The sequence below is a fragment of the Symphodus melops genome (genome assembly GCF_947650265.1).
Source record: "Symphodus melops genome assembly, chromosome: 1".
Classification (NCBI taxonomy): Eukaryota; Metazoa; Chordata; class Actinopteri; order Labriformes; family Labridae; genus Symphodus; species Symphodus melops.
In genome coordinates, this window is record NC_136691.1 from 3,116,654 (window position 1) to 3,140,540 (window position 23,887).

The 23,887-nt window shown below is 40.8% G+C and overlaps 1 long non-coding RNA gene across 1 annotated transcript; it reads right to left on the reverse strand.

The window, feature by feature from the left end:
• Positions 1 to 10,029: 10,029 nt before the first annotated feature.
• On the reverse strand, positions 10,030 to 23,329 carry LOC306835958. Its single transcript, XR_013780718.1, has 3 exons — positions 23,205 to 23,329; positions 10,528 to 10,573; positions 10,030 to 10,150 (listed from the first exon to the last, which is right to left on the reverse strand). It is a non-coding gene; the product is annotated as an uncharacterized lncRNA (long non-coding RNA).
• Between the last annotated feature and the right edge of the window lie 558 nt (positions 23,330 to 23,887).

The window sequence follows — 23,887 nt, forward strand, 5'->3', positions numbered from 1 at the left end:
TTACAAAATGCATTGATTGAAATAACTCACAGGAAAACATTTGAGGTTTGTCGAACTGCTCAGAGAAACAAAAGGCTGACTGTGGGCCAGCCTGAATGGTGATTAACGGTGCATCGCCAGCCTTCACGGACACAAATGAAGAAACTAATGAATTCCATTAGGATTTAGTAAATGGCCTCTGTCAAGGAACAGCGACTGGGAACTGAGTGTTAGTGTGTGTTTGATTGCATGTAAGAGTGCATGTGTGCATGCATTTAATCACTTGGCAACTTTTAATTAAAGGCTGGGAGATTACTTCAAGCAAACAAAGTAAAAAATCGGAAACACTTAGACCTTATTTGGTATCTAAGTATGGTTAAATGGGTACCGGGGTACTGGGGCCGAGCAATACAATGACTTTGTCCAGTGCTGCTAAAGCTCTGCTTTAAATCCAGTCACACTCCACTGGAAGGGGAACAACAGCGCTCATAGAACAGTCCTGTATTTCAATTCAGAGGACTTTGGCCATGCAGTTTAATTCACCCTCCAGTTATTCTGTCCTTCAGCGGTCCAACCTCTCTTTGAGGAGTTTAGCACTGAGTCATGGGACTGCCAAGGGTGGACTATGTGACATAATTGGTCCGCTTTAAAGATTTGCTTTGGGGTCGCCGGTGGCGCAGCGGCAATGTGCGCGACCCCACGTATTGAGGCTCAGTCCTCGCGCGCGGGCGGCCCGGGTTCGCGTCTGGCCTGTGGCCCATTTCCCGCATGTCTCTCCCCACTCTCTCTCCCCCTTTCCGACTCTATCCACTGTCCTCCCTCTACAATAAAGGCAAAAGGCCAAAAACAAATCTTAAAAAAAAAAGAAAAGAAAAAAAGATTTGCTTTATATAAAGTAATGTGTGTGCTTCTTTATATATTTTTATTTTGACTGCTATAAAGTATAGGTTTAAGACGGATAAGTGCAGAAAGGTAAGTTATCAGAGGAAACATTTATGGAGGAGTTGTTCACTGTTTAAGTTGTTTCTGTTGTCTGAGTATATGTGTCTGTGTTTCTTAATGTGTTTATACATTGTTTTCACCTGGCTGCAAACTAAATTTCCCCTCCAGACAATAAAGTTGAACATTATTGATGTAGATTTTAAACAAGACAGGACCTAGAACTGATCCCTGTGGAACACCTTTTTTAAATGGTATCAACTCTGATTGAATATTTCCTTGACTTTGCACATGGTAATCTATTAAAGAAAGGTCATATTGAAAACATGTAGAAGAAGAAGAGTATTACAGAGGTGCTGAATGAGAAGGCCACGTTCAAGCAAGTGCAAACTTGTTGACAAATAAAAAAAACATCAGGTGTCCACAGCAGAGCTGGTATGTGCGTCGGTCTAAAACCAAACTGAGAAGGTTGAGGAGAGAAATATTGGGAGTCAGTTTTATCAGTGGTTCATTATGGAGGTCCTGTATGGGTTAATGGAAACAAAGAGATTTTGATAAGGGTCATTAGGGGCCCATATTTGATGATAAAGCCCACTTGGCAATCCAGTATTATGACTCTGTCTGTGCTCGATTCTATTCTACATGTTTTGGTTGCAAACTCAAGCTCACTTAAAAGCCCCCTCGCCAATGTTCAGTTAACAAACTCAGGTAAGCACATCTGGACCTGACTGTATCATATCTTGTTTGGCATAAATCTTAAAATGTTCTTTCTCAGTCAACACTGAGAACGAGCTGACCTTTCTTCTTCAGAAGACCAACTCTCCGTGTGGGGAGGGAGCAGCTCATAAATTACTGAGAACAAATTGAACCATGATTCACACAGAGCTGTAGATCGTCATGATTACTTTCCTTATTACTAAAACGTATGGCTCTTCCATGTAATATACGTCCCATGTCTGGGAGAAACCCAGAGGGCCTTAGTGATGGACTTTAACAATGACTTGGTTCATTTACTGAACGCTGATGCTCTCAGCTCTTTCTCTTTCTACTTCTGTCGTTTCATTTTCTGCATTTTAGGCACTGGTTTTCCAGATGAATGAATGGAAAGTGGATAATGATAATCTAATTACCAACACAGAGATAGTATTCTGAAAAAGACATGTTCACTGTAAATAAAAGATTTTAAGAAGAAAGAGGTGTCGACTTATTCTAAGTCTCTTTTGAGAGGAAAAAAAAAGCTTCTGATTTTTTATTCTTGATGTTACGTATTGATTCTCAACATAATGTTGTGTTTGCTTGTCATAATCTAAAAGCTCCTTGCAACACATTTTTGAGAAATGCTAAATAAATGCAGTTAGTATTACAATTATCATTTATCCTAGGATTCAGAGGTGAGAATCAATGTTTTTGATCAACATGTGGTTGATAAAAGTGCTGCGATGTCAGCTGTATGAATTCGTCTTCTGATCAGCTGAAGACTATCATAGCTGACTGTGACGGCCATGACAGCTGACGTCCTGCACGCTGCGTATGACACGGAGGAATGAAAATGACTAAAAAAAAAAAAAAAAGTGTGTAAAATCTCAGGGGGAAACGTCCCCAGAGAGTATCATGATGAAGATATATGAGCTGCTGGTGACAAGCGTCTGTCAATCTGACGCTTCCATTGAGCTTTTTCACTTTCATGTGCTTTAATGTCTCCTGTGCTATTTTAGTTTCCTTCTCTCCCTGAATTTGAAAGGATTATTTTCAATAATCTGTTGACTTGAAAATGTAAAAGATGTGATGCACAAAAGGACTTGCAACACTATGACTCCCAATGATTTACTTATCAATTTGCTATATGCATTCAATAACACAACTTTTCAAGCCCAACCATGTTATTCATCAGCTGCTCAAAAGTATCCAAAATGTTTGAGTAGATGGACGAGATTCTCACTGTCCCTATACTTACTAGTTTAGCTATCAGAGCCCCTGATGGAGATCCCAGTCAGGCTTGAAAAGTGTTTAAATAAATAAGGATATCTGTGGGAGCTGTAGTGTTGCCAGTCTTGCAACATATCCATTGATTTTACGAAATAGCGCTCGGTAAGGGTTGTTTGCTAACTGTAGTAGTAATGTGCCTTCTTGTTCTGATATGTGGCCTCCTTAGGATGCATTTTCTTTCAAAACAATATGAAGGAGTAACTCTGATTCTATTTTAATCATTAAAACAGGATGTTTATTCCTGTCTATAATTGTTGCTGTGAGTTCATGCGCTGTGCCGGCACTGATCGAGGCTCCCACTCATTCAAACCAAGCAGTGAAGAAAAGAAAACAAGGCGGCAAAAAGACTTGTGAGCATCTGAGAAATGAATTGAGAGAGCGGTTTATTATTATTTAAAGCATCCGCCCAACATAACTTTAACACAAAATGTTTTTATTTGAAAAAGAAACCCTCTTCAGCCTTATATTGCGAACATCTCCCACGCTCTTTGCCCCCCTGAGAATACTTCAGTGAAATGCAGCTGTTAACATTCATGTATGCAGATTGGGACTTGACTCTATCGCAGGTACTGTGGAGAAAAATCAGTCACAGCTATCCCTCAGCACAAGCAATGCATTCATAAAAAAAAAAACACCAAATCACACAAAGGTACTTCAAAGATATTTCCCTTTGTACTGCTGTACATGGAGGACACACGTTAAAACAATGATTAGATGCACACACACACAAGAACACACAAGGGTGCTTCTGCCTCCTCTGCTTCTCGAGACGCGGTAAATAAGCACTTCGCTGCCACCCAAGAACGACAATTTATGCATGAAGAGGATGCAAAGAGAAAAAAAAAAAAAGGCAAAACACATACACACACACACGCTTGCTCATTCTCACACACATCAACATGTTTATCTCATGAGTAGCATGTGGCCGTAGTGGAAAACATGATAAGTTACATTATATGGGCTGATTGAGAAAATGCAACGCAATTAAATTTAAAATGGAAAGAGAGATGAGAGAGCCATGCAGAAATATATAAACATGCACACACACACACACACACACACCTACACACACACACAGCATGGATGCTATGCTTGACAGTGCAGCGAGCTGAAGAAAAAGCCTTTTACACCGACACTCTCCTCTTTGAGACAGTATTGAACGTAGCTGGACTCTAATGCTGCAGACTTGGTCGGAGCTTGATGTGTATTGCAGCAAGAGTAATTAAAGCGGCTGACAGCCAGACCGGGTTGGAGGACACGACCGAGTCGGGCTCTCGGAATAATTATTGAATTCTGATAAAAGCTCACTGTGCTGTCTGCTGGAGAGCTTAATAGGAATTTAGTGGCACAGGTGATGAGAACTGTTGGCATGCCTGCTTTCTGCATGCAGAACTTCCTCTGCAAGTTTGGTTGAAGCTTAAATTATTTTTCATCGTTTAGCCACAGAACATATGACAGAGATTTTGGACGCTCTGTGTTCGTGCACCTGACAGGTTGGGCCATACAATCTGTTGAATTGTAAACGGTCGTAACAGCAGAGTGGACACATTTTTGATTTCAGAGTTTTTTCCTGATGATTTCATCGTTTCCTTTATTTCGGCTGTCAGTAATTAATGACACACATACTATACAGTACATGCTGCAAGATTTGTTCTCTTTTATCTTCCTGATAAGAGTCATTCATAATGAGGCTTGAACTGTTTGTCAGGAGGCCTCAGCTCCAGCTCTGTTTGCCAGGTTGACTGAGAGACAGATTGAAACAGTACTTCTAGTATGGAGACCGCCATCGACCATCGACAGGCTTCACAAGTTCAAGAGCCAATATATATAGCAATGACATGCAGCAAATGGCTAAGGGCAGATTCAAACCATCCCAAGGCTGCAGCCTCTGTACATTAGGCACGTAACATAACCGCTGGTCTCACGTCACATATCATTCAGTTCAGACTGAGTAAAGCTGTATGAGGAATAGTTTTGAGTGTGGTAAATTAAGGAATGAAAAACGTGTGCTTACTTTCATAAGTTACATCTCATTTAAAAATAAAATGTATTTTCCTTCATATAATAAAGTTTTGAGTTTTGACTCTGATTTGACAGATGTGGGACTAAGTTCACTGAAAAACAGAAAAGAGGAGTTTTAAATTGAAAGGAGAAAACATTCAAGGTCTATTGTTGTGACCTGATAAGATCTTAAAACAAAAATGCCACAAACCACACATCATGAATATTTCATCAAAAGGCTTATAATGTGCCCCGGAAGGACTCGACAAGGGGAAACAATACGACCTAAAATTCTTCCAGCTGAGGCAGTGATCCAACCAAAAGTCATCTTTTGTTTTCTGTCTGAATGTCCTCATTCTCCTGTTTTTTTTGATGACTTTAAACTTCGACACATGAAGCTTAAAAACCCCTCTCTTTAATGACCAGGTTATCAGCCCATTTAGCTCTACTTCACAAGGATGACCTGGCCAAAGGGGGGCAGCAGCACACGTCATGATAAATCAGTCCCTCCAGGATTTCACAGAGTTTTTGGGGGATTGTTGCGGCCTAAGATGCCTGATTTCGCGGCTATTTTAAATGTTCAAATTTGCAGAAAAGTTGCTGTGATTGGACAATATTGCAGATCACAGGGATTAGTTGAATTTGCGTGAATTGTTGCGATCGCAACATCGCAACACTTCCTGGAGGGACTGATAAATATTACATTCTCTGATTTGAAATTCAGGGCACCCAGCCAAACCTTGATTCTTTTCAGGTTGGAAGTATTCATGCAATCACTGCACACAGGGTTTGATCGTGCATCTGCACCCATTTATCCTGGGAAAAAAACAAAAAAGCGAGCAGGGATCAAATCCCCGACATTCAGGTTAAAACATGACTCCAACGCTAAACCACACTCGCCTCTTGTGTTCATGCTTATATTCTGTACGAAGGCAGTTGCAACGCTTGGATGCTTAGTTAACGTGATCAGCCAACAAAGGCAGATTGTTATCAGTTAACACAGGGGAAAAAATCAATAATGTGCATCCCTACAAAGCCCAATAACATGTGATCTAACTAAATCAATTGTTTTCCTGTAAAAGAAGGACAACATTTCTGTATCCAATCAATTACTCAGTTACCTGAGAACTGGCATCTCCTCGAACAAACACACAGAAACGCTGCATGCGCATCTGCTTCAGAAAGCCTCGGTCGACCCTGTGAGACATACGAGCATCACTGCAGGGAATCTGCTGCTGAACTGACACAATAAACTAAACCCACAAACACATCATCAGCTGTACACACAGAGACACAACAAGATGTCTTTGTTCCAACAGATTCATGTCATCCCGCACTTTCCTCACTTGGCCCCAACAAATGTAGCGAGCTGGTGGAGTCGGCCTCATAAATAGTTGCATGTAAATTACCCCCGGGTGCTCATATCGACTTGCTCAAATGAGCTAGGGTCTGCCATGTTGCAATAAACCACAAGATTTTTTTCAACTCGTACTCATATGTACACACAAACACACACACAGAGGCTGAACCGAATGTAATTTACCAGCTGCTTCCTAATGGGGCTTCATCTTTCAATATAAATGTTAATAATCTATGATTACTCTCTGCGTGGCAACACAGGGAGCCGAGCGTTTCTTTCAAGTATTTATGGAAGTTTTCCTCTCTCTCTCTCTCTCTCTCTCTCTCTCTGAGGCCCTCTCTTCTGCCTCTCTTTCACTACATGTCTCGCTTGCCGTTTTGGGGAAATGTTTTGGGATTGAGACATCAAGCGAGAGATTTTCATCTTTTTGTTTTTCGCCAGCGTGGAGGACGACGACTGCAGAGGCTGTTGTGTGCATCACTGACTTCTATCCTTTGTGTTAATCATCACCTAATTCTTCTTCTTCCCTTTATTGCTTTTGGATCAGTGCAAACTGGGAATCAAATCATCAATAATGTGCTCAGCTAAACAGCTCAAGTATAAATGCAGAAAGCAGAGCTGTCAGTTTGAAAGGCTTCAAATAAGACGAGGCCCAATTTAACTTTGGAGTTGTTATTGCAACGAAATATGTATTGCACATTAATCACTGTTGAATACATATTTATATGATATCTTTATCAAACAGCAGATTGGCAGCTTGTAGCACAACACCAGTTTGTACTGCAGCAGAAACAAACTCAAACAGAAATGTTTTCTCTGTTCGTGGAGGGTCACCGTGTCCTGTTGATGTTGTGAAGGTCGGTCTGCTGTAGCTCAGTTTGCTCCCATTAGTTTCCTGTCGACTCATCTACCTGCACTGCCAAGGTAGAGATATTTCCATATTACCAAACACATTGGTTTTGTAGTCATTCGTATTCCAGTCCAAGACATCAAGATGCTCTTGGTAACTGGATGTCACCAACTGTGGCGAGGGTCTCTTCTGTGATTTCATGGAAAACATGCAAAAAGTCTATTTCCATTTATAGATGGAGTCAGTAGCTTTTCTTCCTGAAACATAAAATACTGTATAGACTGACATGACAGCGTCTGCAGAGAACCTGACCTCTGTCTGTATTTTAGCGTTTTGGTGCGTTCTAGTCGACGCAAGACATTTCTGGGCGGGGAGCGGGTGTATCTCTCCCAGCCAATGGCAGCGTCTTGGTGAGTTCCGGAGTGAAAACAATTGCGAATATGACCGATTTCGACGTAGCTGCGAAGAAGAGAACAAAATAATCATGGTATTGCAAAAAAAAGAAGAAGCCGTGGGTGGACTTTGACCCCGGGACGCTGAGTTGGCGCTGAGGGGCAGGAGGACATACTCAGTTTGTATAAATCGAACTATTTACAAGCTGTGACAAACAACGCTACTACTGACCTGCCTTTGACCATTTCTTAATTGAAAAAAATGATTAGTTCAATACAGTATCATTTAGACACGGGCATAGATTTACATTGTGCACTAGCATTCCAGCGAGCATTATCTATAAGCAGGAAATCAGCCCATGTGGAGAAAAGACAGGACGCAATCTCACAATTTATACGCATGCAGTCGCTGCTTAACAATCCACTCTACGCCATCTCTCAACATCCACTCCATTATTGCATCTTAAGTTGCTAGTTGGACTGTAAACAATGGCAATGCACTTATGTTAAGTAATGTTCTACAATGGGTTAAATGTTCCTAACTCTTCCTTTAAGCACTGACGACTCACATACTGGACTTCCCATGAAGTGAATATCTCCAGTCCATTTATTTTCCATTTGTCAGAGTCTGAGTGAAGCAATAATAGCTGGTTAAGAGGCACATTAGCAGGATGTGGAGCAACAAAGCTATGGATTAATACTCTCTGATCCCTCGCTGTCAAGCCCATTAAAATGTATGCAATTTGGTATTATCTCCGGTGCCATGCATGCCTGTCGACTCCACGTGGAGGGAAGTGAGTTTAAAATGATTCTAAATGTATCAGAGCTCCATTTACTGTGTTTAATGACTCACCGAGTCTTCTGTTTTTCTTACCTCCTCCTCCTCCTCTTCCTCTCGACTCCTCGTAAAAATAAAGATAAGACGTGCCTATCATTCCTTTCTAACCTGTCAATCATAATTCGCTGCTGAAATTACATTTTTACTGCTTCGCTTTGGCTCTGTGAAGGGTACAGCAGGCAGCCTTCATCTCTCTACCTGTAGATGTTCTGCTCCAACCTGCACCACACTTTATTTTCCAAGGCGGAGCAGACAGTCCAGTCTCCATCTGTATTTTCTTCTATATAAAACTTCTGTCAAGAACTGGGTGCAAGAAAGAAGTAATATCGACGCCAGAGTCTGACTGCACGATTTCTGGGGATTTCACGTCACAGAAAATATTGAAAATGCGCTCAGACATCTTAAGCCCTGCAGTTTGATGTATTGGCTTGGTATTGCTGATAGGGGTTTTTTTTGTGTCTTCTTCTGGCCTTTATTAAATAGATAATCTTATATGCTGAAAAGAGACAGGAACTTTTGAGAGGAGAGAGAAGGAGATGGCGTGCAGCAAAACACATTATGAAGATTAACATGGCATGCATGAAAAGCACACTGTGGAGTAATGACTTCCTATAAACACTTTAAATGTATTCAAATCAAAACTCAAAACTCACCTTTATTCCCAGGCCTTTAAAACCAGCTGGAACTAGCCCCATATGTTTAATCATATTTAAATGTTTATTTTATCCTATGTTATGCCTATACCTGTGAGTGTGTGTATTTGTATGAAATGCATATGTAGGCTACGAGTGTGCTAAACAAATAAACTTTGACTTGACTTGACTGTAAGTAGAGTGAAGTCAAACTCCCTCTAGAGTTGTTGTTCCGAGCTCTGGGTTCACACGCTTCCTTCAGGTCGTTTCACCCACAGACTCATATTGTTTCTACATTGTCCTGAAACAGATAGGCCTTTCTATAAATCCTGCATTAGACATGTTAATCGTGGTTATCTCGAGGCGCTTTTAAAAAAGAGCGGGTAAAAGAGTTTGTTTTGTTACAAAAGAAAAGTGGGATAGAGGGAAGTGTGGTAATAAGCAGGAAGGATTTCTCCTTTTGCAGTACTCACTTTCCTGTTGTCCACACTTCCTTGCCGCTGAGGTGGAGGTCAGAGCAGGCCAGCGGGGGTTTTGGGGGTGACACAGTCCGAGGGTGGTGGTTGGGCGTCAGGGACGTCGGGTGATATTTGTAACCGATCGCCTCGATGGAGGTTAGGCCAACTGTGTCTACTCAAGAGCCTGACATGTCCCCTTTCATTATGACTCTAACTGTTGAATGTTATATCCAGCTGTGAAGTTCATGACAAAGATGGTTACATCTAACAGAATTTTACTTTTTCAGTAGTAACATCCAGTTTCATCGAAACATAAGCTGCCAAAACATGTTTGGACAAACTGGAGCCATGCAACCATTCCAGACTCAATATAAGCAATGCAAAGCAATAACAGCCTTCCAGTGGTTTAATGTGTTTTATTTACAGCCAACAAGCATCAGCTGCATGATGACACAACACCAGATGTGGTGTGATCACACCCTTTGAGGTCGTCTCAGAAGCTTTCTCCAGTGCAGTCCGAAAATAAAATCCTTCAAAAAAAAAAACAACAAAAAAAAAACCTTTACATGTCTAATAAGAGTCTGAACTGCAGTCAGTGCAGCGTCTGCTCATTATCTCCGGCTCGGAGAAATTCACATTTTTCATGTCACGCTGGGAAAGATATGAAACAGACGCGGAGTGGACTGCTCGATGATCACAGTGATGAACATATCGTCTGCATGAGCAGTGGAGAGAGAGAGAGAGAGAGAGAGAGAGAGAGAGAGAGAGAGAGAGAGAGAGAGAGAGAGAGAGAGAGAGAGAGAGAGAGAGAGAGAGAGAGAGAGAGAGAGAGAGAGAGAGAGAATCTGCTGATTAAGAGCTGGCAGATTTCTCATCTTCACTCAAAGTGACACTTTTTCACTTTCCGCTGTATGCTTGATGCCTTCAGAGTTTCCTCTGCTGAAAAAAGACATGCAACAAATATCTGACTGCTGTGCTTCTTTAGACAACTAATAAATAAGGCACTGCCACAAACAGACATTTTATTCATACCAATAGTCAATTGTGATCTGCTCTCTTATTTAAATGTAAAGAAAAAAAAAGATTACATACCTTAATTTTATAACGTCATCCTACTTTTGCTCCTCTAGTCATTCACCTTTGGAGAAAAAAAACTTCAGTAGTCACAAGCATAGACAAAAAACAGAAACCTCATCGATCATTCACGAGAGTATCAAAGCAAACGATCGCCAACATTTTCAGACAAAAAAATCAAAACATATTCAGTTTTCAGACGATTTCCATTTTCACACAGCAAACACAACAGACAGATGGTTTAACAGCTGGCAATCTGCACAGTTCATTCAGGCTTCAAGCTGCATTCATTGTGAAGTTTGTTAGACTGACAATGGCACGCTGGTTCTCTTTGTGTTGGTTGTGTAATGCAAAACAATAAAGACAAGGTTAAACTTTGACATTAGAAAGTTGGAAACATAATCCTGAGATTGAAATAGATTTAAGACCAATTTGCAATCTCTAATTTGACAAATTATTTATTACAGTTTCTTGCTTGTTAAAGGTCCATTGCAAGTTTTCATACAACGACTGATTAAGCTACGGTAAGGTCAGATATGATGACACAGTTTCCCCTTGAGGAAATGTGTTGACCTAGTGCTGCACTAAACAACCAACACGCCATGAATGCAAAGAAACACATACCATCAGAAAAAAAAATATAAAAAATTGCACATTGTCCATATGTTACATTTACATGTTGTTCCTCCTCAGCACTGACCGCGTGAAGCGACTGATTGCACGACGAGGGACACGAGGGACGAGGGTTTATTGGACTAGTCAGGATTGAACATTAGTCATATACTCCAGATGAATGAAAACTGGAAAAAGATAAGAAAAGACGTGAACTTTAAGCACAAACCATTCGGCCTTAAGAAACATTATTTAAAACTTTGGAAGAACACAAACTAGATTTTAAAAGAGTTTCGTCCTGTATCCTCTGCCAAGAGTCTGAGAGAAGAAGATGTGAGATGATCGGACGTTACTTTCCATTTCAAGGTTTCATAACTTCATTTTTGGGGTCTCAGTAAATAATTACACACCTTTTAAACTCACAAGTACATACACAACTCGTCACATCTTTCCCACTTTTCATCATGACCAAGCACTTACAGGTACAAGGGCTTTTTTTTCTTCTTCTTCTTCTTCTAATATCTTCATTATTTCTTGTACATTATTTTGTGTTGTGCTTCTATGACATTTTCCTGTAAAGATAATCAAGTATTCATCCATTAAATCAAATCACCTCAGGCGCACAAACAGCACAGGGTGGGCAAGTGAATGAAGAATCTCAGTAAACATCCTCCGCACTTCATTAACAGAATTTAATCATAATTTAAAAAAAAAAAACAAGATAGTATAGAAACTATAATGTAAAAAAAAAAAAAACCCTCAGGGCTCGAGTTTCCTCTTTGGCGTCTGTTTAATTAATATCAGTCCTGTAATTAGCTCATGTGTATTCATAATTAAGTATATTAAGTGTCATGTTTTGCCATGTGGTTATATTGTAATCGCATAAACAGAGCTTATTAAAAATATCTCCAGGATACATGTAACTCTTAAGCTGAGTGCTGCATTTCAAACCCCCATAGTTGCCCGGGTAATCTGTGGAGGGATTACTGCCATCACTAAAGGCTTGAATACAAATTGTTGTAATAATCAGCTGTCAACGCTCTATTAAAAGATAATAAGGAGGGTGCAAAAAAGGCTTACCTCGAAGTTTACATCTTTGTACTGGATGTTAACAGAACAGCAGAACTCATTAGCCAAAAGAGAATCCTGCCCGTTTATTTCTCAAGTGATGGCAATATCGGGAATCTCGACAAATAACACAGTCGAAGGCATATCCTCAAGAGTATGATCACATCGTAATAAAGTAAGCCCTTGCTGAAGCAAGTGACACTCGAGCACTATCGACTAATGGAACCATTCATTTCTCCAGACCTAATAAGTTGCTGTAATCAGGAATAAAACCTCTCCAGTCCTAAAAAGTACAATTATATAGCTATAGAGATAAAGTCAAGACTCTGGTTTGGATCAAAGAAGGCACATAAAAGAAAGTACCTCTATCGAATGTGTATGATTTGTAAAAACTGTCAGGCTGAATTTAAAGTTTGCACGGTACAGTGCTGAACTTCACTTGTTAGAGGTGTCGAATGGAGGAGGAAAAGGGTGTACGAGAGGTAAATGTGTCAAACCGATAAAATCTCAGAAACTGACTTTACAGATTATTCAATACGTAGTCTGTCAGGGTTTCCATCTTAAGGTCTTTTAAATGGTATAGGGAGCTGACACATGGACAGCTTTATCGAAGGCCATACAAAAAATAAACCCCTCTGCAAAACAGCCCAGAATCGAAAAAAAGACTGACATGATCAAAGGGCTCTCTGGATTTAAAACTGATACTATACACTTCAAACATATGCATATATTACCAGCTTGTTTTCCCCCTCAAATCTTCTCATCTGGCCCTGTAACAATGTAAACAGACTGCATGATTAAAATGAGGCAAACGTGCAGAATTAGCAGCTGAATTTGTAAAGTCTGTACACGTTAAAAGTTGCACAAAGGACTGAACTTTTGATAGACTGCATGTCAAGAACATCTGCAGATGGCTCTGTTGTTATTCAAATGCATGGATGTTCACATGTGAGCATTGAATGAGATTTATTCAAGTAACTACCCCGAGTTTGTAATTCTCGTCTCATCCTCAGTATACATTTACATGAACAGTAAAGTGCTATGGCTACAGCTCAATAAGTCAACTTGTCAAAGTGTACCTGCACCGAGGGAGAACCGATTTATGACTCTATTAAGGCAGGTGGCGAGGTGCTGCCTTTCAGCTTGTTACTATTAGCTTGTTATTAGCGAGCGGCGAACTGGTTATTTGTCAAACGGTGAAAAAAACTATAATTGATCAGCTTTGCACATTATGCACATGAATCAAGCTTTAATTTTGGATCAGATGCAATCCACACTTCCGCTACCTTATGTAGATATTCAGTGGCAGACGTCAGTGCCTCTTCTGCTATGCTACGCTTTTTTTTCGAAGAGGGCCTTTTTATAGGACAGCTGAAGAGAGACAGGAAGTGTTGGGTGAGTGGGAGAAGAGAGAGTCGGGGATGACGTAGCAAAGGGTCGAGGTCGGACTGAAACTCACAGGCACTCACAGAGATGAGGACGACAGCCTCCGTACATGAGGCGCAGCAACGTCACCGCTAGCTTATCCAGCATTACGCTATACGTTACTCAATATCCGGATTAAAGCCTGACGCGGTAATTCTGGAGCATGCTCAGAACACCTAGTCCAGATGTGCCTATCGTCATCAACTCAATCAATCAATCAATCAATCAATCTTTATTTATATAGCGTCAATTCATAACAGGCGTTATCTCGAGACACTTTAGGAAAAGCAGGTATCTAAGGAATCTAACATTACTCTGTTTCATAAAACCTGCACTTATTTGCAATTTTTTAGACAAGCTACATCACCTAATTTTATCTCAAATGAAAATCAGAAAATATTTTAACTTGAATTAAATGTACCGTAAATTCCGGACTATAAGCCGCTACTTTTTTCTCACACTTCGAGCACTGCGGCTTCTACTCCGGTGCGGCTAATGCATGGATTTTTTATGGGGGACAATGAGCTTCTGCCGCAAAAACATTTGACTTCGTCACGTCGGATCTTAATATCAGTCATTTTGCGCTTCATGCACGCACCCTCATCATGGAAAACACACGGAGAAATACATATGATGCAGTTTTCAAGTTAAAGGCGATCGACCTGGCTGTCAAAGAAGCTAACAGAGCTGCTGCACGTTAAGATGACACTGACAGCGACAACAGAGACTGAGGAAGTGAGTAATGAAGTCATTCTGAGGCAGTGAATGGATGGACTTTTTCTTGTGAAATATATTACGGTCATCTTTTTCATCAGCCGTGTTACAGACACCGTCGGCTAGGCTTCGTATTGTAACGGTTCATGTTGTAAAGTCAGTAGTTGATAATGTGTTCATAATTCCGATTATGTGGAGAGTCAGTGAATGCACCAGCGAGAACGTGTTGAGTGGCTGTATGAGAGAACGCTGGGAGAGAGAGTTGGATTGTTACGGCAAGTTACGTGTGTTGCTCTCTGCTGTAAACGGCGTGGTCACGGCCGACAGTGATCGGGTTATTAAAAGTTATTATTTGAACGCTCTCGTCGTCCTTTAACGTCCGTACGGACGCTACAGTATTTGCGGATGTTACCGGTAGCCTACGTCTGTGTAAATAGCTCTTGTTATAGCGTGGACACCTGCGGCTTATAATCAAGTGCGGCTTATATATGTACAAATACATTTATTTACTTATTTTTAGCCGGTGCGGCTTATATCCAGGTGCGCTCAATAGTACGGAATTTACGGTAATCCAATTTGTCCAAGAAACCGGCATTTAAAAACCCTTCAAAACAACTTGTGCTCAGTTCTCTAAAGTTGGTTGATCATTCGTTAAAAATACATAGTGAGTGAGTGTATGTGAGCGTGTGTTACCTTGAGTGGGTGAGTTCATAGATGTACATATATCGAACACACACCACTGATCTTAAATATTATTTATTTTCTTCAGACATGAACATGAATCCATAAAATATAAAGGTCCTGTATGAATACTAATCACCTGTATGCTCACGCTCCATCTGGACTTTTTGTACTGAAGATGCTAGCTGTTTTATGTCTTCTGTCTTTACAGTTTCTGGTCACATGTGAATCGTGTGTGTGGATGCGAGTTGGTGTTTGTTCAACCCTGATTGTTAGCTCACAGTGAAACAGAAAGTGACAGTGTTTGTAGCCTATGGAGAGTTATTGGATAAAGCAACACTTTAGCAGCTCTGCCCTGAGGCTGTTTTCATCTCTCAAATACCAGCAGCAGAGCAAATAGCTCAGGTCTTTTCCCATTTTTCTCTATTACTTTTCTGTTTATAATGCACTGCAGTCGATTTCTCTTTTGTCTCTTTTTCTTCTGGTATTCATTGTTGTAGTTTTTGACCACCAAGCAGAAAGGTCCCTATTGTCCTGGAGTGAATCATTCATACTCTTGGCCTTGTACCTTATTTGTGTGCACCCTTGATTGCCCTGATACCCCAGTTTGGGCAAGTTGTTCTTGCTTTGGTGTGTTCACTGACTTTAACATGATATGCCTCACCTTCTGGCAACAACAACCTTTCCACCTGTCAAGGCGCCTCAAGTGGACGCTGGAGGAACTGCATGTTTTTGCGCTTTCATATTGCTTGAAACAGACCCCTAAAAAAAAAGTCCCTATCAAGGTAAATTGAAAAATGACGCAGAGTACAGCACCGACTTTAATCCCTGCATGCCCTTTTGTCAGACAGAACCCAAATGCAAACACTTTGGTATAAAACATCTATGAAGTTTCTACCAGATACCAGAAGGTCACGCAAGGTAATCAAAACTGTCGACGACTCAGCACCTGGCCAAGCTCATGCTCATGTTCTCAGACTAGTTGGGATATGCTGTGTTGTAGGTGTGTGCCAAGATCCCCTCTCCAATGGACATGCCAGGAATATTACCGAGAACACTTCCACAGGGAGGAATCCAGGCTTTATCAGCTCTTTACAGCAGAAGGATAAAACTGACCGCCATGAAACAACAACAAAAAAACAAGTAGTGCAAGCCTGTGTATGAACTGCTAAACGCTCAGAAGCTCCAAGGTGCCAGTGAAGAAACAATAAAGCTAAGGACTTTCATGGTATTAGGCCTTCAAGAACCAACAAAGTCAAACCTACTGACCCGTTTCTTTCAGTCTTCCTTGAAAGCAATCTTTTGATTCTTTTGACATGTCTCTGTAGCTTTGAAGTATTAAAAGGTCCAGCAGCACTTAACATTCTTGGAGCTTATCACTTTCATGAGTGACCCTGAAGGCCACAGGCTCCAAGTGTTGCCACAGCTTTCATTCATCAAAAACAGCTTCCGCTTACCCTGGACCGATAGCGAGTACTTTCAGTTAAGTTCTGCCAGAACTGCACTCTGCTCGACTCCGTCTCAATAATCCCACATCAGTATCCAGTCTCTTAAGACTCACTCTGTATTAACCCAAGTCAGCTTTTTTTTATGCTGGAGTGATTGTTTGTCGTTTCTTATGAGGATTGTCTAATCCAAGTTGTTGCCTCTCTACCTCCCCTGATTGAAGCTCGTTTACGGCTCCAAAGAGGAATGATTGTTGTTCTAGTGAAGACCACACTAACCAAGACCAGAGCGCTCCGACACCGAGACCAGTCCAAGAAGTTTAGGGATCTAGACAGAGTCAAGACCAAGACACAGGCAGGGCGATACCGAGACAACATCAAGACCATAAATGTATAAATATCTGTATGTAGACCGTAACACCGAGAAGGTTACGGTCGTCATGGGATAAAAATCAGACTACAGGTGAACAGAAAGAGGCCTTCTAATTACAGGAATGAAAAATAGCCTTTTAGTGGCTAGGCTGCCAAAAATTTAAAATACATCCATCCGAGACGAGACCAAGACCGATTCTTAAAAGAGACCTTTTAATAGTTGTCTCGAGACCGGTCTTAAAACCAGGACCGATTTCAAGTACTACAAACACGACTAAAAAGAGCTCCAAATCAAACCTTTAAGACTTTTTGCTCTCTTTGATCACAGATCTTTTAGATGTCCATACGTACTCATGTGCAGCTCTCTTCGCCTCACAGTCTTCTTCTCGTGAGGAAGAATGGGAGGAGCTGAGGGATGAAGGAGGTTTCAAGAGTTTTGATCTGAAAATCTGCTCTAAAAGTTGCATAGAAGGTCTTTAAGCCCTGCTGGGAATTTTTTTTCGTTAATGTTTCACAATCGTGCGTATAAGCACCTTCTCTTAATTCTGATCACATCTGAATTCTTAATGCTTCATCTACAGTGATGTTTTTTTTTTTTTTATAACCTCATTTAACCTTGTCACACTACCTTGATTTGTTTCCCATTCTAAAAAATAATTTCCGGGGAAATCTGACTCTCCTCTAATCCCCAGGTTCTCTGGAGAAGCACACACGCAATTAGCTGGGTTTTTCTTTTGGTTAAGTATAAGAATATTGTACTGTATTAAATTATCAAAAGGAAGAAAAAAAAAGTCTAACGAATGAATAATCTGTCAGCTAATGACAACAAGAAAAGGAAATGGAGTCACTAAAAGACATAATACTCTTGTGAAATTGAAAGATTTTTCAATATCCTCGGCTTTTATTTAGACCTGTTTGATTTTTGGATTGTTTTTGAAAAAAAAAAAAAAAAAGGAACCAGTGGAATAATCTCAATATTTCACCTTAAGACATTAAAAGTTTTAAAAAAATATTAAGTCTTTTGGGCTACCAGATAGCTTAGACATTCTGTCACGTGCCCCATGTACAGAGGCCACAGTCTTCCTCGCCGTGGTCTTGGATTCTAATCCGGACCCGGGCCCTTTGCTGCATCAGTTTTTTAATGTTACAGCATGTCCTAAGAGAACATAAGCATTAGATATCACATCAGATGGTGCAGCATCGAGCGCTCACTGTTCACGCTGCATCCATTAAATATGTACTTCTCTGAATTTTAGAATCCCCTTAAATACATCATGGCATCTTATACTTTTATTTTGAAGGGGAATTAACTAAAGTGTGGTGGTGTTTATTGAGGAGCATGTGACGGCCGAATAAGGTTTTGTCCCTGCGTTGACACGCCGCCAAGTAAAACATTTCAGTTACAGACATGGACGTTATCAAAGCATCACTATCTTTACTTTGTAAAACATAAAGACGGGCGCTCTTAAGGGAGGAAAGTGAAAGAAAATCAAGAAAATGTTTTTTTTGTTCCTCGTCAGAAAGGAAAGTAGAAGCGAGGCGTTGGGGTAAAGTGGTGTGGCAGTCTGAAGCGGTTCGGGGCACTCCAGCATGAAGACATGAAATCAAGCTGATTTTGACACTGACGCTCGCTCACATAAAAGCTGTTACAACACACAGTCACGACACGCTGTTACACAACTGAATTTGTTTTCCTCCAAGCTGAATTAGTCTCTAAAGGGCCACAGAGCTGTGGTCAAAAATATCTACTATCTCCACCATGTCTGAATCTTTTTCTTTGTGTGTGATGGAGCTTGATATCTTTCATTTTGTTTTTTTGTTTTTTCCACCAGGCTGGCCCGCTTAAAGCTTCTCTCCTGTCAATGCTTCATGCCCTATCAGATCAAATCTCTCTCAGACGGAGGCAATGAACTAAAGCTCTGCTTCTGATTCCTTCCAACTTTTCTCACCACCAACAAATCCCCCTTTTTAAAGAACTATCTGTGTGCTTTGAAACCTTGAAACGACTTCAGAGAGGCACCAGAAGAAGAGCACGGAGAGGCTGACAAGGAGGTCCACACATCTTCTCGTTTGGTGTCAGAGCTGACAGCCCGTCAAGAGAAAACTGCAGCGGATTAGACAGAACAAGGAGGCACCAACACACACACACGCACACACACACACACACACACACGCACACACACCATTAAAAGTATTTTCTGACAAGATAGTAGCTAAAAGACCACGCGTGCACACAAACACACACTTTACTTGAGAGAACTCGGGAGGTATCGATGTGCACACGCGCACACACAGACAGATCCACCAAACCATTAGTATTCAGGTCTTGTGCTGCAATGGGAAGTATAACACAAAACAAGTTTAGACTGACCTCTTTATGTGACCTATAAGATGACCTTTCTTAAATGTGAGACCGTGTGTGTGTTTGTATGTGCCTGTGATTTGCAGACAGTAACCGCCAGCCAAAACTGCCAAATTGTGAAGGTCATGATTTGCAAGAACTTCTAAGTCTACAGAGCTATAGGGATGTCTTACTACGAGAAAAAAACACTGCACACAACATCATAACAGAAACAGGGAAAAAAACAGATTAGATGATATCATGAGATGTCCAATATATCATTCAACTTGTCTTTAATTATGAAGTTAATTAAACAGATAGTTCAAGATTTTGATGCTTTTGACAATTATTGAAAATGTGTGAATGCTAGTTTTTTAGCAATTAGTCACATGTGAATGTAGTAGATAAAAGCATCATATGAAACGATGGCTTTGTTGAGAAAAACCCGAGTACAGTCAGTATAAGTAAAGTATGGTTTATTTCGTGAAATTGAGGCGACATCGGTCCGATCAGCTTGGATTGATGGGGTGCAATGGTGGCGCAGTATACTTCAATATTGAATATATGTAGATCAACGTGTATGATTACTGGTTTTATCCAATTTAACCGAGCAGTTATCTCTCTGTCATTGTTTTCATAATACATAAATTCATATTTTATTCATCTTCTAAGGCTTTAACACGAGTTATGAATGAATATTTGATCCATTGTGGAAATTCTTAAAGAAGACAGACATTTCTTACGAGCTGAATGTGGCTTTTATACACCTCCAACGCAGCCTTTACATTCCCTCTACTGTGTAACATCAAACTCCAGACTTCTTTATCTATAATTATTTAACATGCTGCAGTATGAGCAGTCAAGTGGGAATTCATTTAGCTAAAGTAAGCTGTAAAGTGATTAAAAATGCTGCAATATTTATGCAGCTGTGCTCGAGATAAACTGTTGCCACAAAGTGTGAACATAAGGAGTTTTCTGGATAATAAATGTTCGCGTAGATTCCACAAACTGTGTGCAGCCATTGTATAGGACAAACTGTGGAGGGTATACAAAATGAATAGGTTGCTTCTTGGGCCAAAAAGAAGAGGATAAAAGAAGCTCACAAACCTGCTAAATGAACATCGATGCAGGGTGTATTTGTCTTTTTTATTTTGTTTTATTTTAGGAGCAAGTCTTCAGATAAAGTACAGTCTGGTAACTTTGGGTTTATGTTTTTAAAGTCGGAAACAGAAGAGACAAAAGGTCGGAGAGAAAAGTGGGAAAAAGTAAATTGGAAGTCATTTGTTGAAATGTGTCACTGCACTTTTTCTCACTCTCTTCGTCATGCCCACACACACACACACACACACACACACACACACACACACACATGCGGCTCCATCCCCTCACAGCTTATCACTAAGTGCTCCAGGTGAGTCAGTGATTTAGACCAGTCATTTCCCAGCTTCTCTGTCTGCCTGTAATGACTCTATCCCGGGCCTGCTGGCACACAGAGATACTGAGAACTGAAGTGAAAACTGAACAGCGACTACGGGGGACAGACCCTCTGCAGTGACTGATCATCAATTAGACCCCGCTTTCTCTCTCTCTCTCTCTCTCTCTCTCTCTTTCTCGTTGATGGCCTCTGAATGGATCGCCCAATCCGACAAGTTTTTTTGGAATACAGGCTTCAACTTGGGAAATGTTTCTTCCCAACACAAAAGGACAGAAAGATGATTCATGTCTCACTCTTGTTCGACTGTTAATGTCATGCACTTCTAAACAATACGTCACTCGCTGACAGTTGTGTCATTTATCTTGCATTGTAGCGAGCTCAAATAATTAACAGCCACAGTCAAGATTGGCTCCAAAATGTGTTCATCAAAAGTGTTCTTCAGAGAAGAAACATTCACGAGGCGTCCACACCTGTCTTGTCTCATGGAATAGAAACTTTGGGGCATGTAAGCCTGTCGTTTGAAGTCAATCTGAACACGAAAGGAAACGCAACTAGCTGCCAATTTTCTTATAGTCCGTGCACGCTGCGTTTCCGTCGGCGCCGCAGTTTTGCTCCGTCGGACAAACAGACACGAAAGGCAGAGATGGAATCATATTTTAAAGGGGAGCAGAACAATGACTGGCTGACGATGAAGGAGAGACGTCATGCAATTGGCTCTATGAGGCCATGATTACACGATGACAGATGTAGAGAATGACAGCGGAGTGAGCGTGTGTGAGAGGGATGAATGACAGATTGAACTTATCCTAGAGCTACTTTACTCAAGATCTAGTGATTCTCTAAGCCAGGGGTCTCCAACCTTTCCTTCATCTGAGAGCTACTTTGACAAAGTGAAAGTGGCCAAGAGCTACTTGTGTGTCACGTGCATTTATTCACTCAGCACACGTCAGCTGAATTAAGCTACTGTTTGTGTGAAATTACAAAAACGCCCACGCTTATCTAAAATCTTAAAGTCACTTCAATGTCAAAAAAAAGACCTGAAATCTGCTCTTATGAAGCAGGTTGAACAAAGAAAGAAAAAAAAAAAGATGAATACATTTTGTTTCCAAGAAAACATGACTACTTTAAACTGGATTTTAGGGGCCAAATAAATGAAGAGTGGGAAGAGGTTCATTTACTGTAATCAGATTTATTTATTTTTTACACAGTGGGATTAAACTAACGGTTAGCGACTGGAAACCTGTCTGCGAGCAAACCTGTTGGAGACCCCTGCTACAAACCTTCAATACTTGCAGCAACGTTTTCTGTTGCACACTTATACCAGAAGGACCAAGCGTGCATGGGATTTTTATATTTCTTTAATTCGCTCTGAAACACAGAGACACAAACACAACAACTTCACGTGGCTGCACACTCTCGGACGTCTTGGTCAACTGCGCTACGCATGGCATCAAAGACCCCTTGTGCTGCCCTGAGCTGCCCCAAAAGTGCCTGTGTTACACTTTGTCCTTCTTTGATCCACAATTATACCCACTATAAATACCATAGTGCCTTTGTACAGATATATTTAACAATAACACTTAACAACTGACAAAACAAAAATACTTAAATAATATGAGAGGGGGGGTGCCTACTGTCCACAAACATGCCTCACATAACACGGGCCTCACATTTCTCCCTCACTAAACCTTGAAGTCCATGAAAACATCAGGATGAAGTAAATCACCAAAGACTTTGAATATTTCTCTTTTGCTAAACTTGCAAACTAAATAATTATTCACTGATAACTAAACCACCCCTGACTGAAATCTATTTTTTTTCCCTGCAGTCTTGTGCTCAAGTGTGACACCTGAAGTTTATTGATAGTTTACATCTCCTTCAGATGTTAACCCCCCCTGGGTCCTTTCTGATGTTATTTTTGGGGGCCATTTTGTTCTCCAACGAGACAGCGGATATGAGATGCTGGAAGGAGAGGTTGGGTGGTGACATGCAGCAAAGGACCAAGGTTGTTTCTCTGAACCATGGGCGCTGCAACAAGGACTTAATACCTCCGAACATGTTTACATGAACAAACCGCTAAAGGCTTCTCCAGCACCCTGAGGCCCTTTCTTTAAAGTACGCCACCTATCGATCCTTTCCTTTTCTTTCCTCTCTGAGAGGTCACACTCATCTGTTACCTGGGAATCATCTCATCTCTGGGTACAATAATCAGAGGTTTTGAAGCCTCTGACCCCCCCTCCCTCTCTTCTGGGACATTCCCACAGATTCCCAGTCGATCTCATTATAGACACAAACAACAGATATCTGGGGAAAATATAACTCCAAAGAGTTTTTTTTGTTTGTTTTGTTTTTCTTTTCCAGTCGAGGAGAGATAACAATACTTCTCATATAAGTGCAAATATCTTTACAGCATTGTTCTTGTCACCTCCTGACAGGCTGTCTCATCTCCTGTGGGGCAAACACGGTGCAAGCCTCTCCTCTACGCAGTAATGTGTCAAATAATATAAATTGGATCCAAACTAGGCGTCACTTTTTCAGGCAGTAAAAAATAAAGACGACTTTAGGGAATTGTGAAGTGACACAAACAAACACAGAGACTAACCTGAAGTGTTTTGTCAGACTTCTTAAAGAATATCCTCGACCGTCAAAAGCGTCCTCGATAAAAGTCTGGACTTCTCACAGTCAAAAGCTTACATTTAATCCCAAGGGAAGGATGGGAGGCGGAAGCATCGTCCTTGAAATTAGGACCAACTTTTAGCCCATCGTGAGCCGATCCTTTAAAATTTCATTCTCAACTAAAAGCATGCAGCTATTCAGCGATTGATCAGAAAGACGAGGGCGTCGTTGACAAAAAAAACAAAACATTTTCATCTTGTTTGGTCCAAAGGGCTTGACATATGATGATATGATGCCATGTTTCATAATAACCACCTAATTTGTTCTGTAAGGTGTAATGTATATGAATGTGTGTGATTACTTTCAGGTACTGTACCTTTAAAAACAGATTTTTTACTGCAGGAGTTTGGGATCAATCTGAGATCTTTCATCAATACCGGCTAAGAAAAAGTCCAATGTGTATTTCAGTGTGGTTGCAGTCAGGGCCGGTCTGGTCATCTAGCATGCCGTGCATTGTCCCGGTGGGTTTACACACTTCGGGTCTCTCCACAATCACACTGGCTTCTTGGCTTTGTAACAACTTGGGGGGAATATCTTTTAAGAGGGGGGTCACATGGTAGGTGCACACTTACGTCTTGTTGACCACTTTTAAAGATGACTGCTGTACTG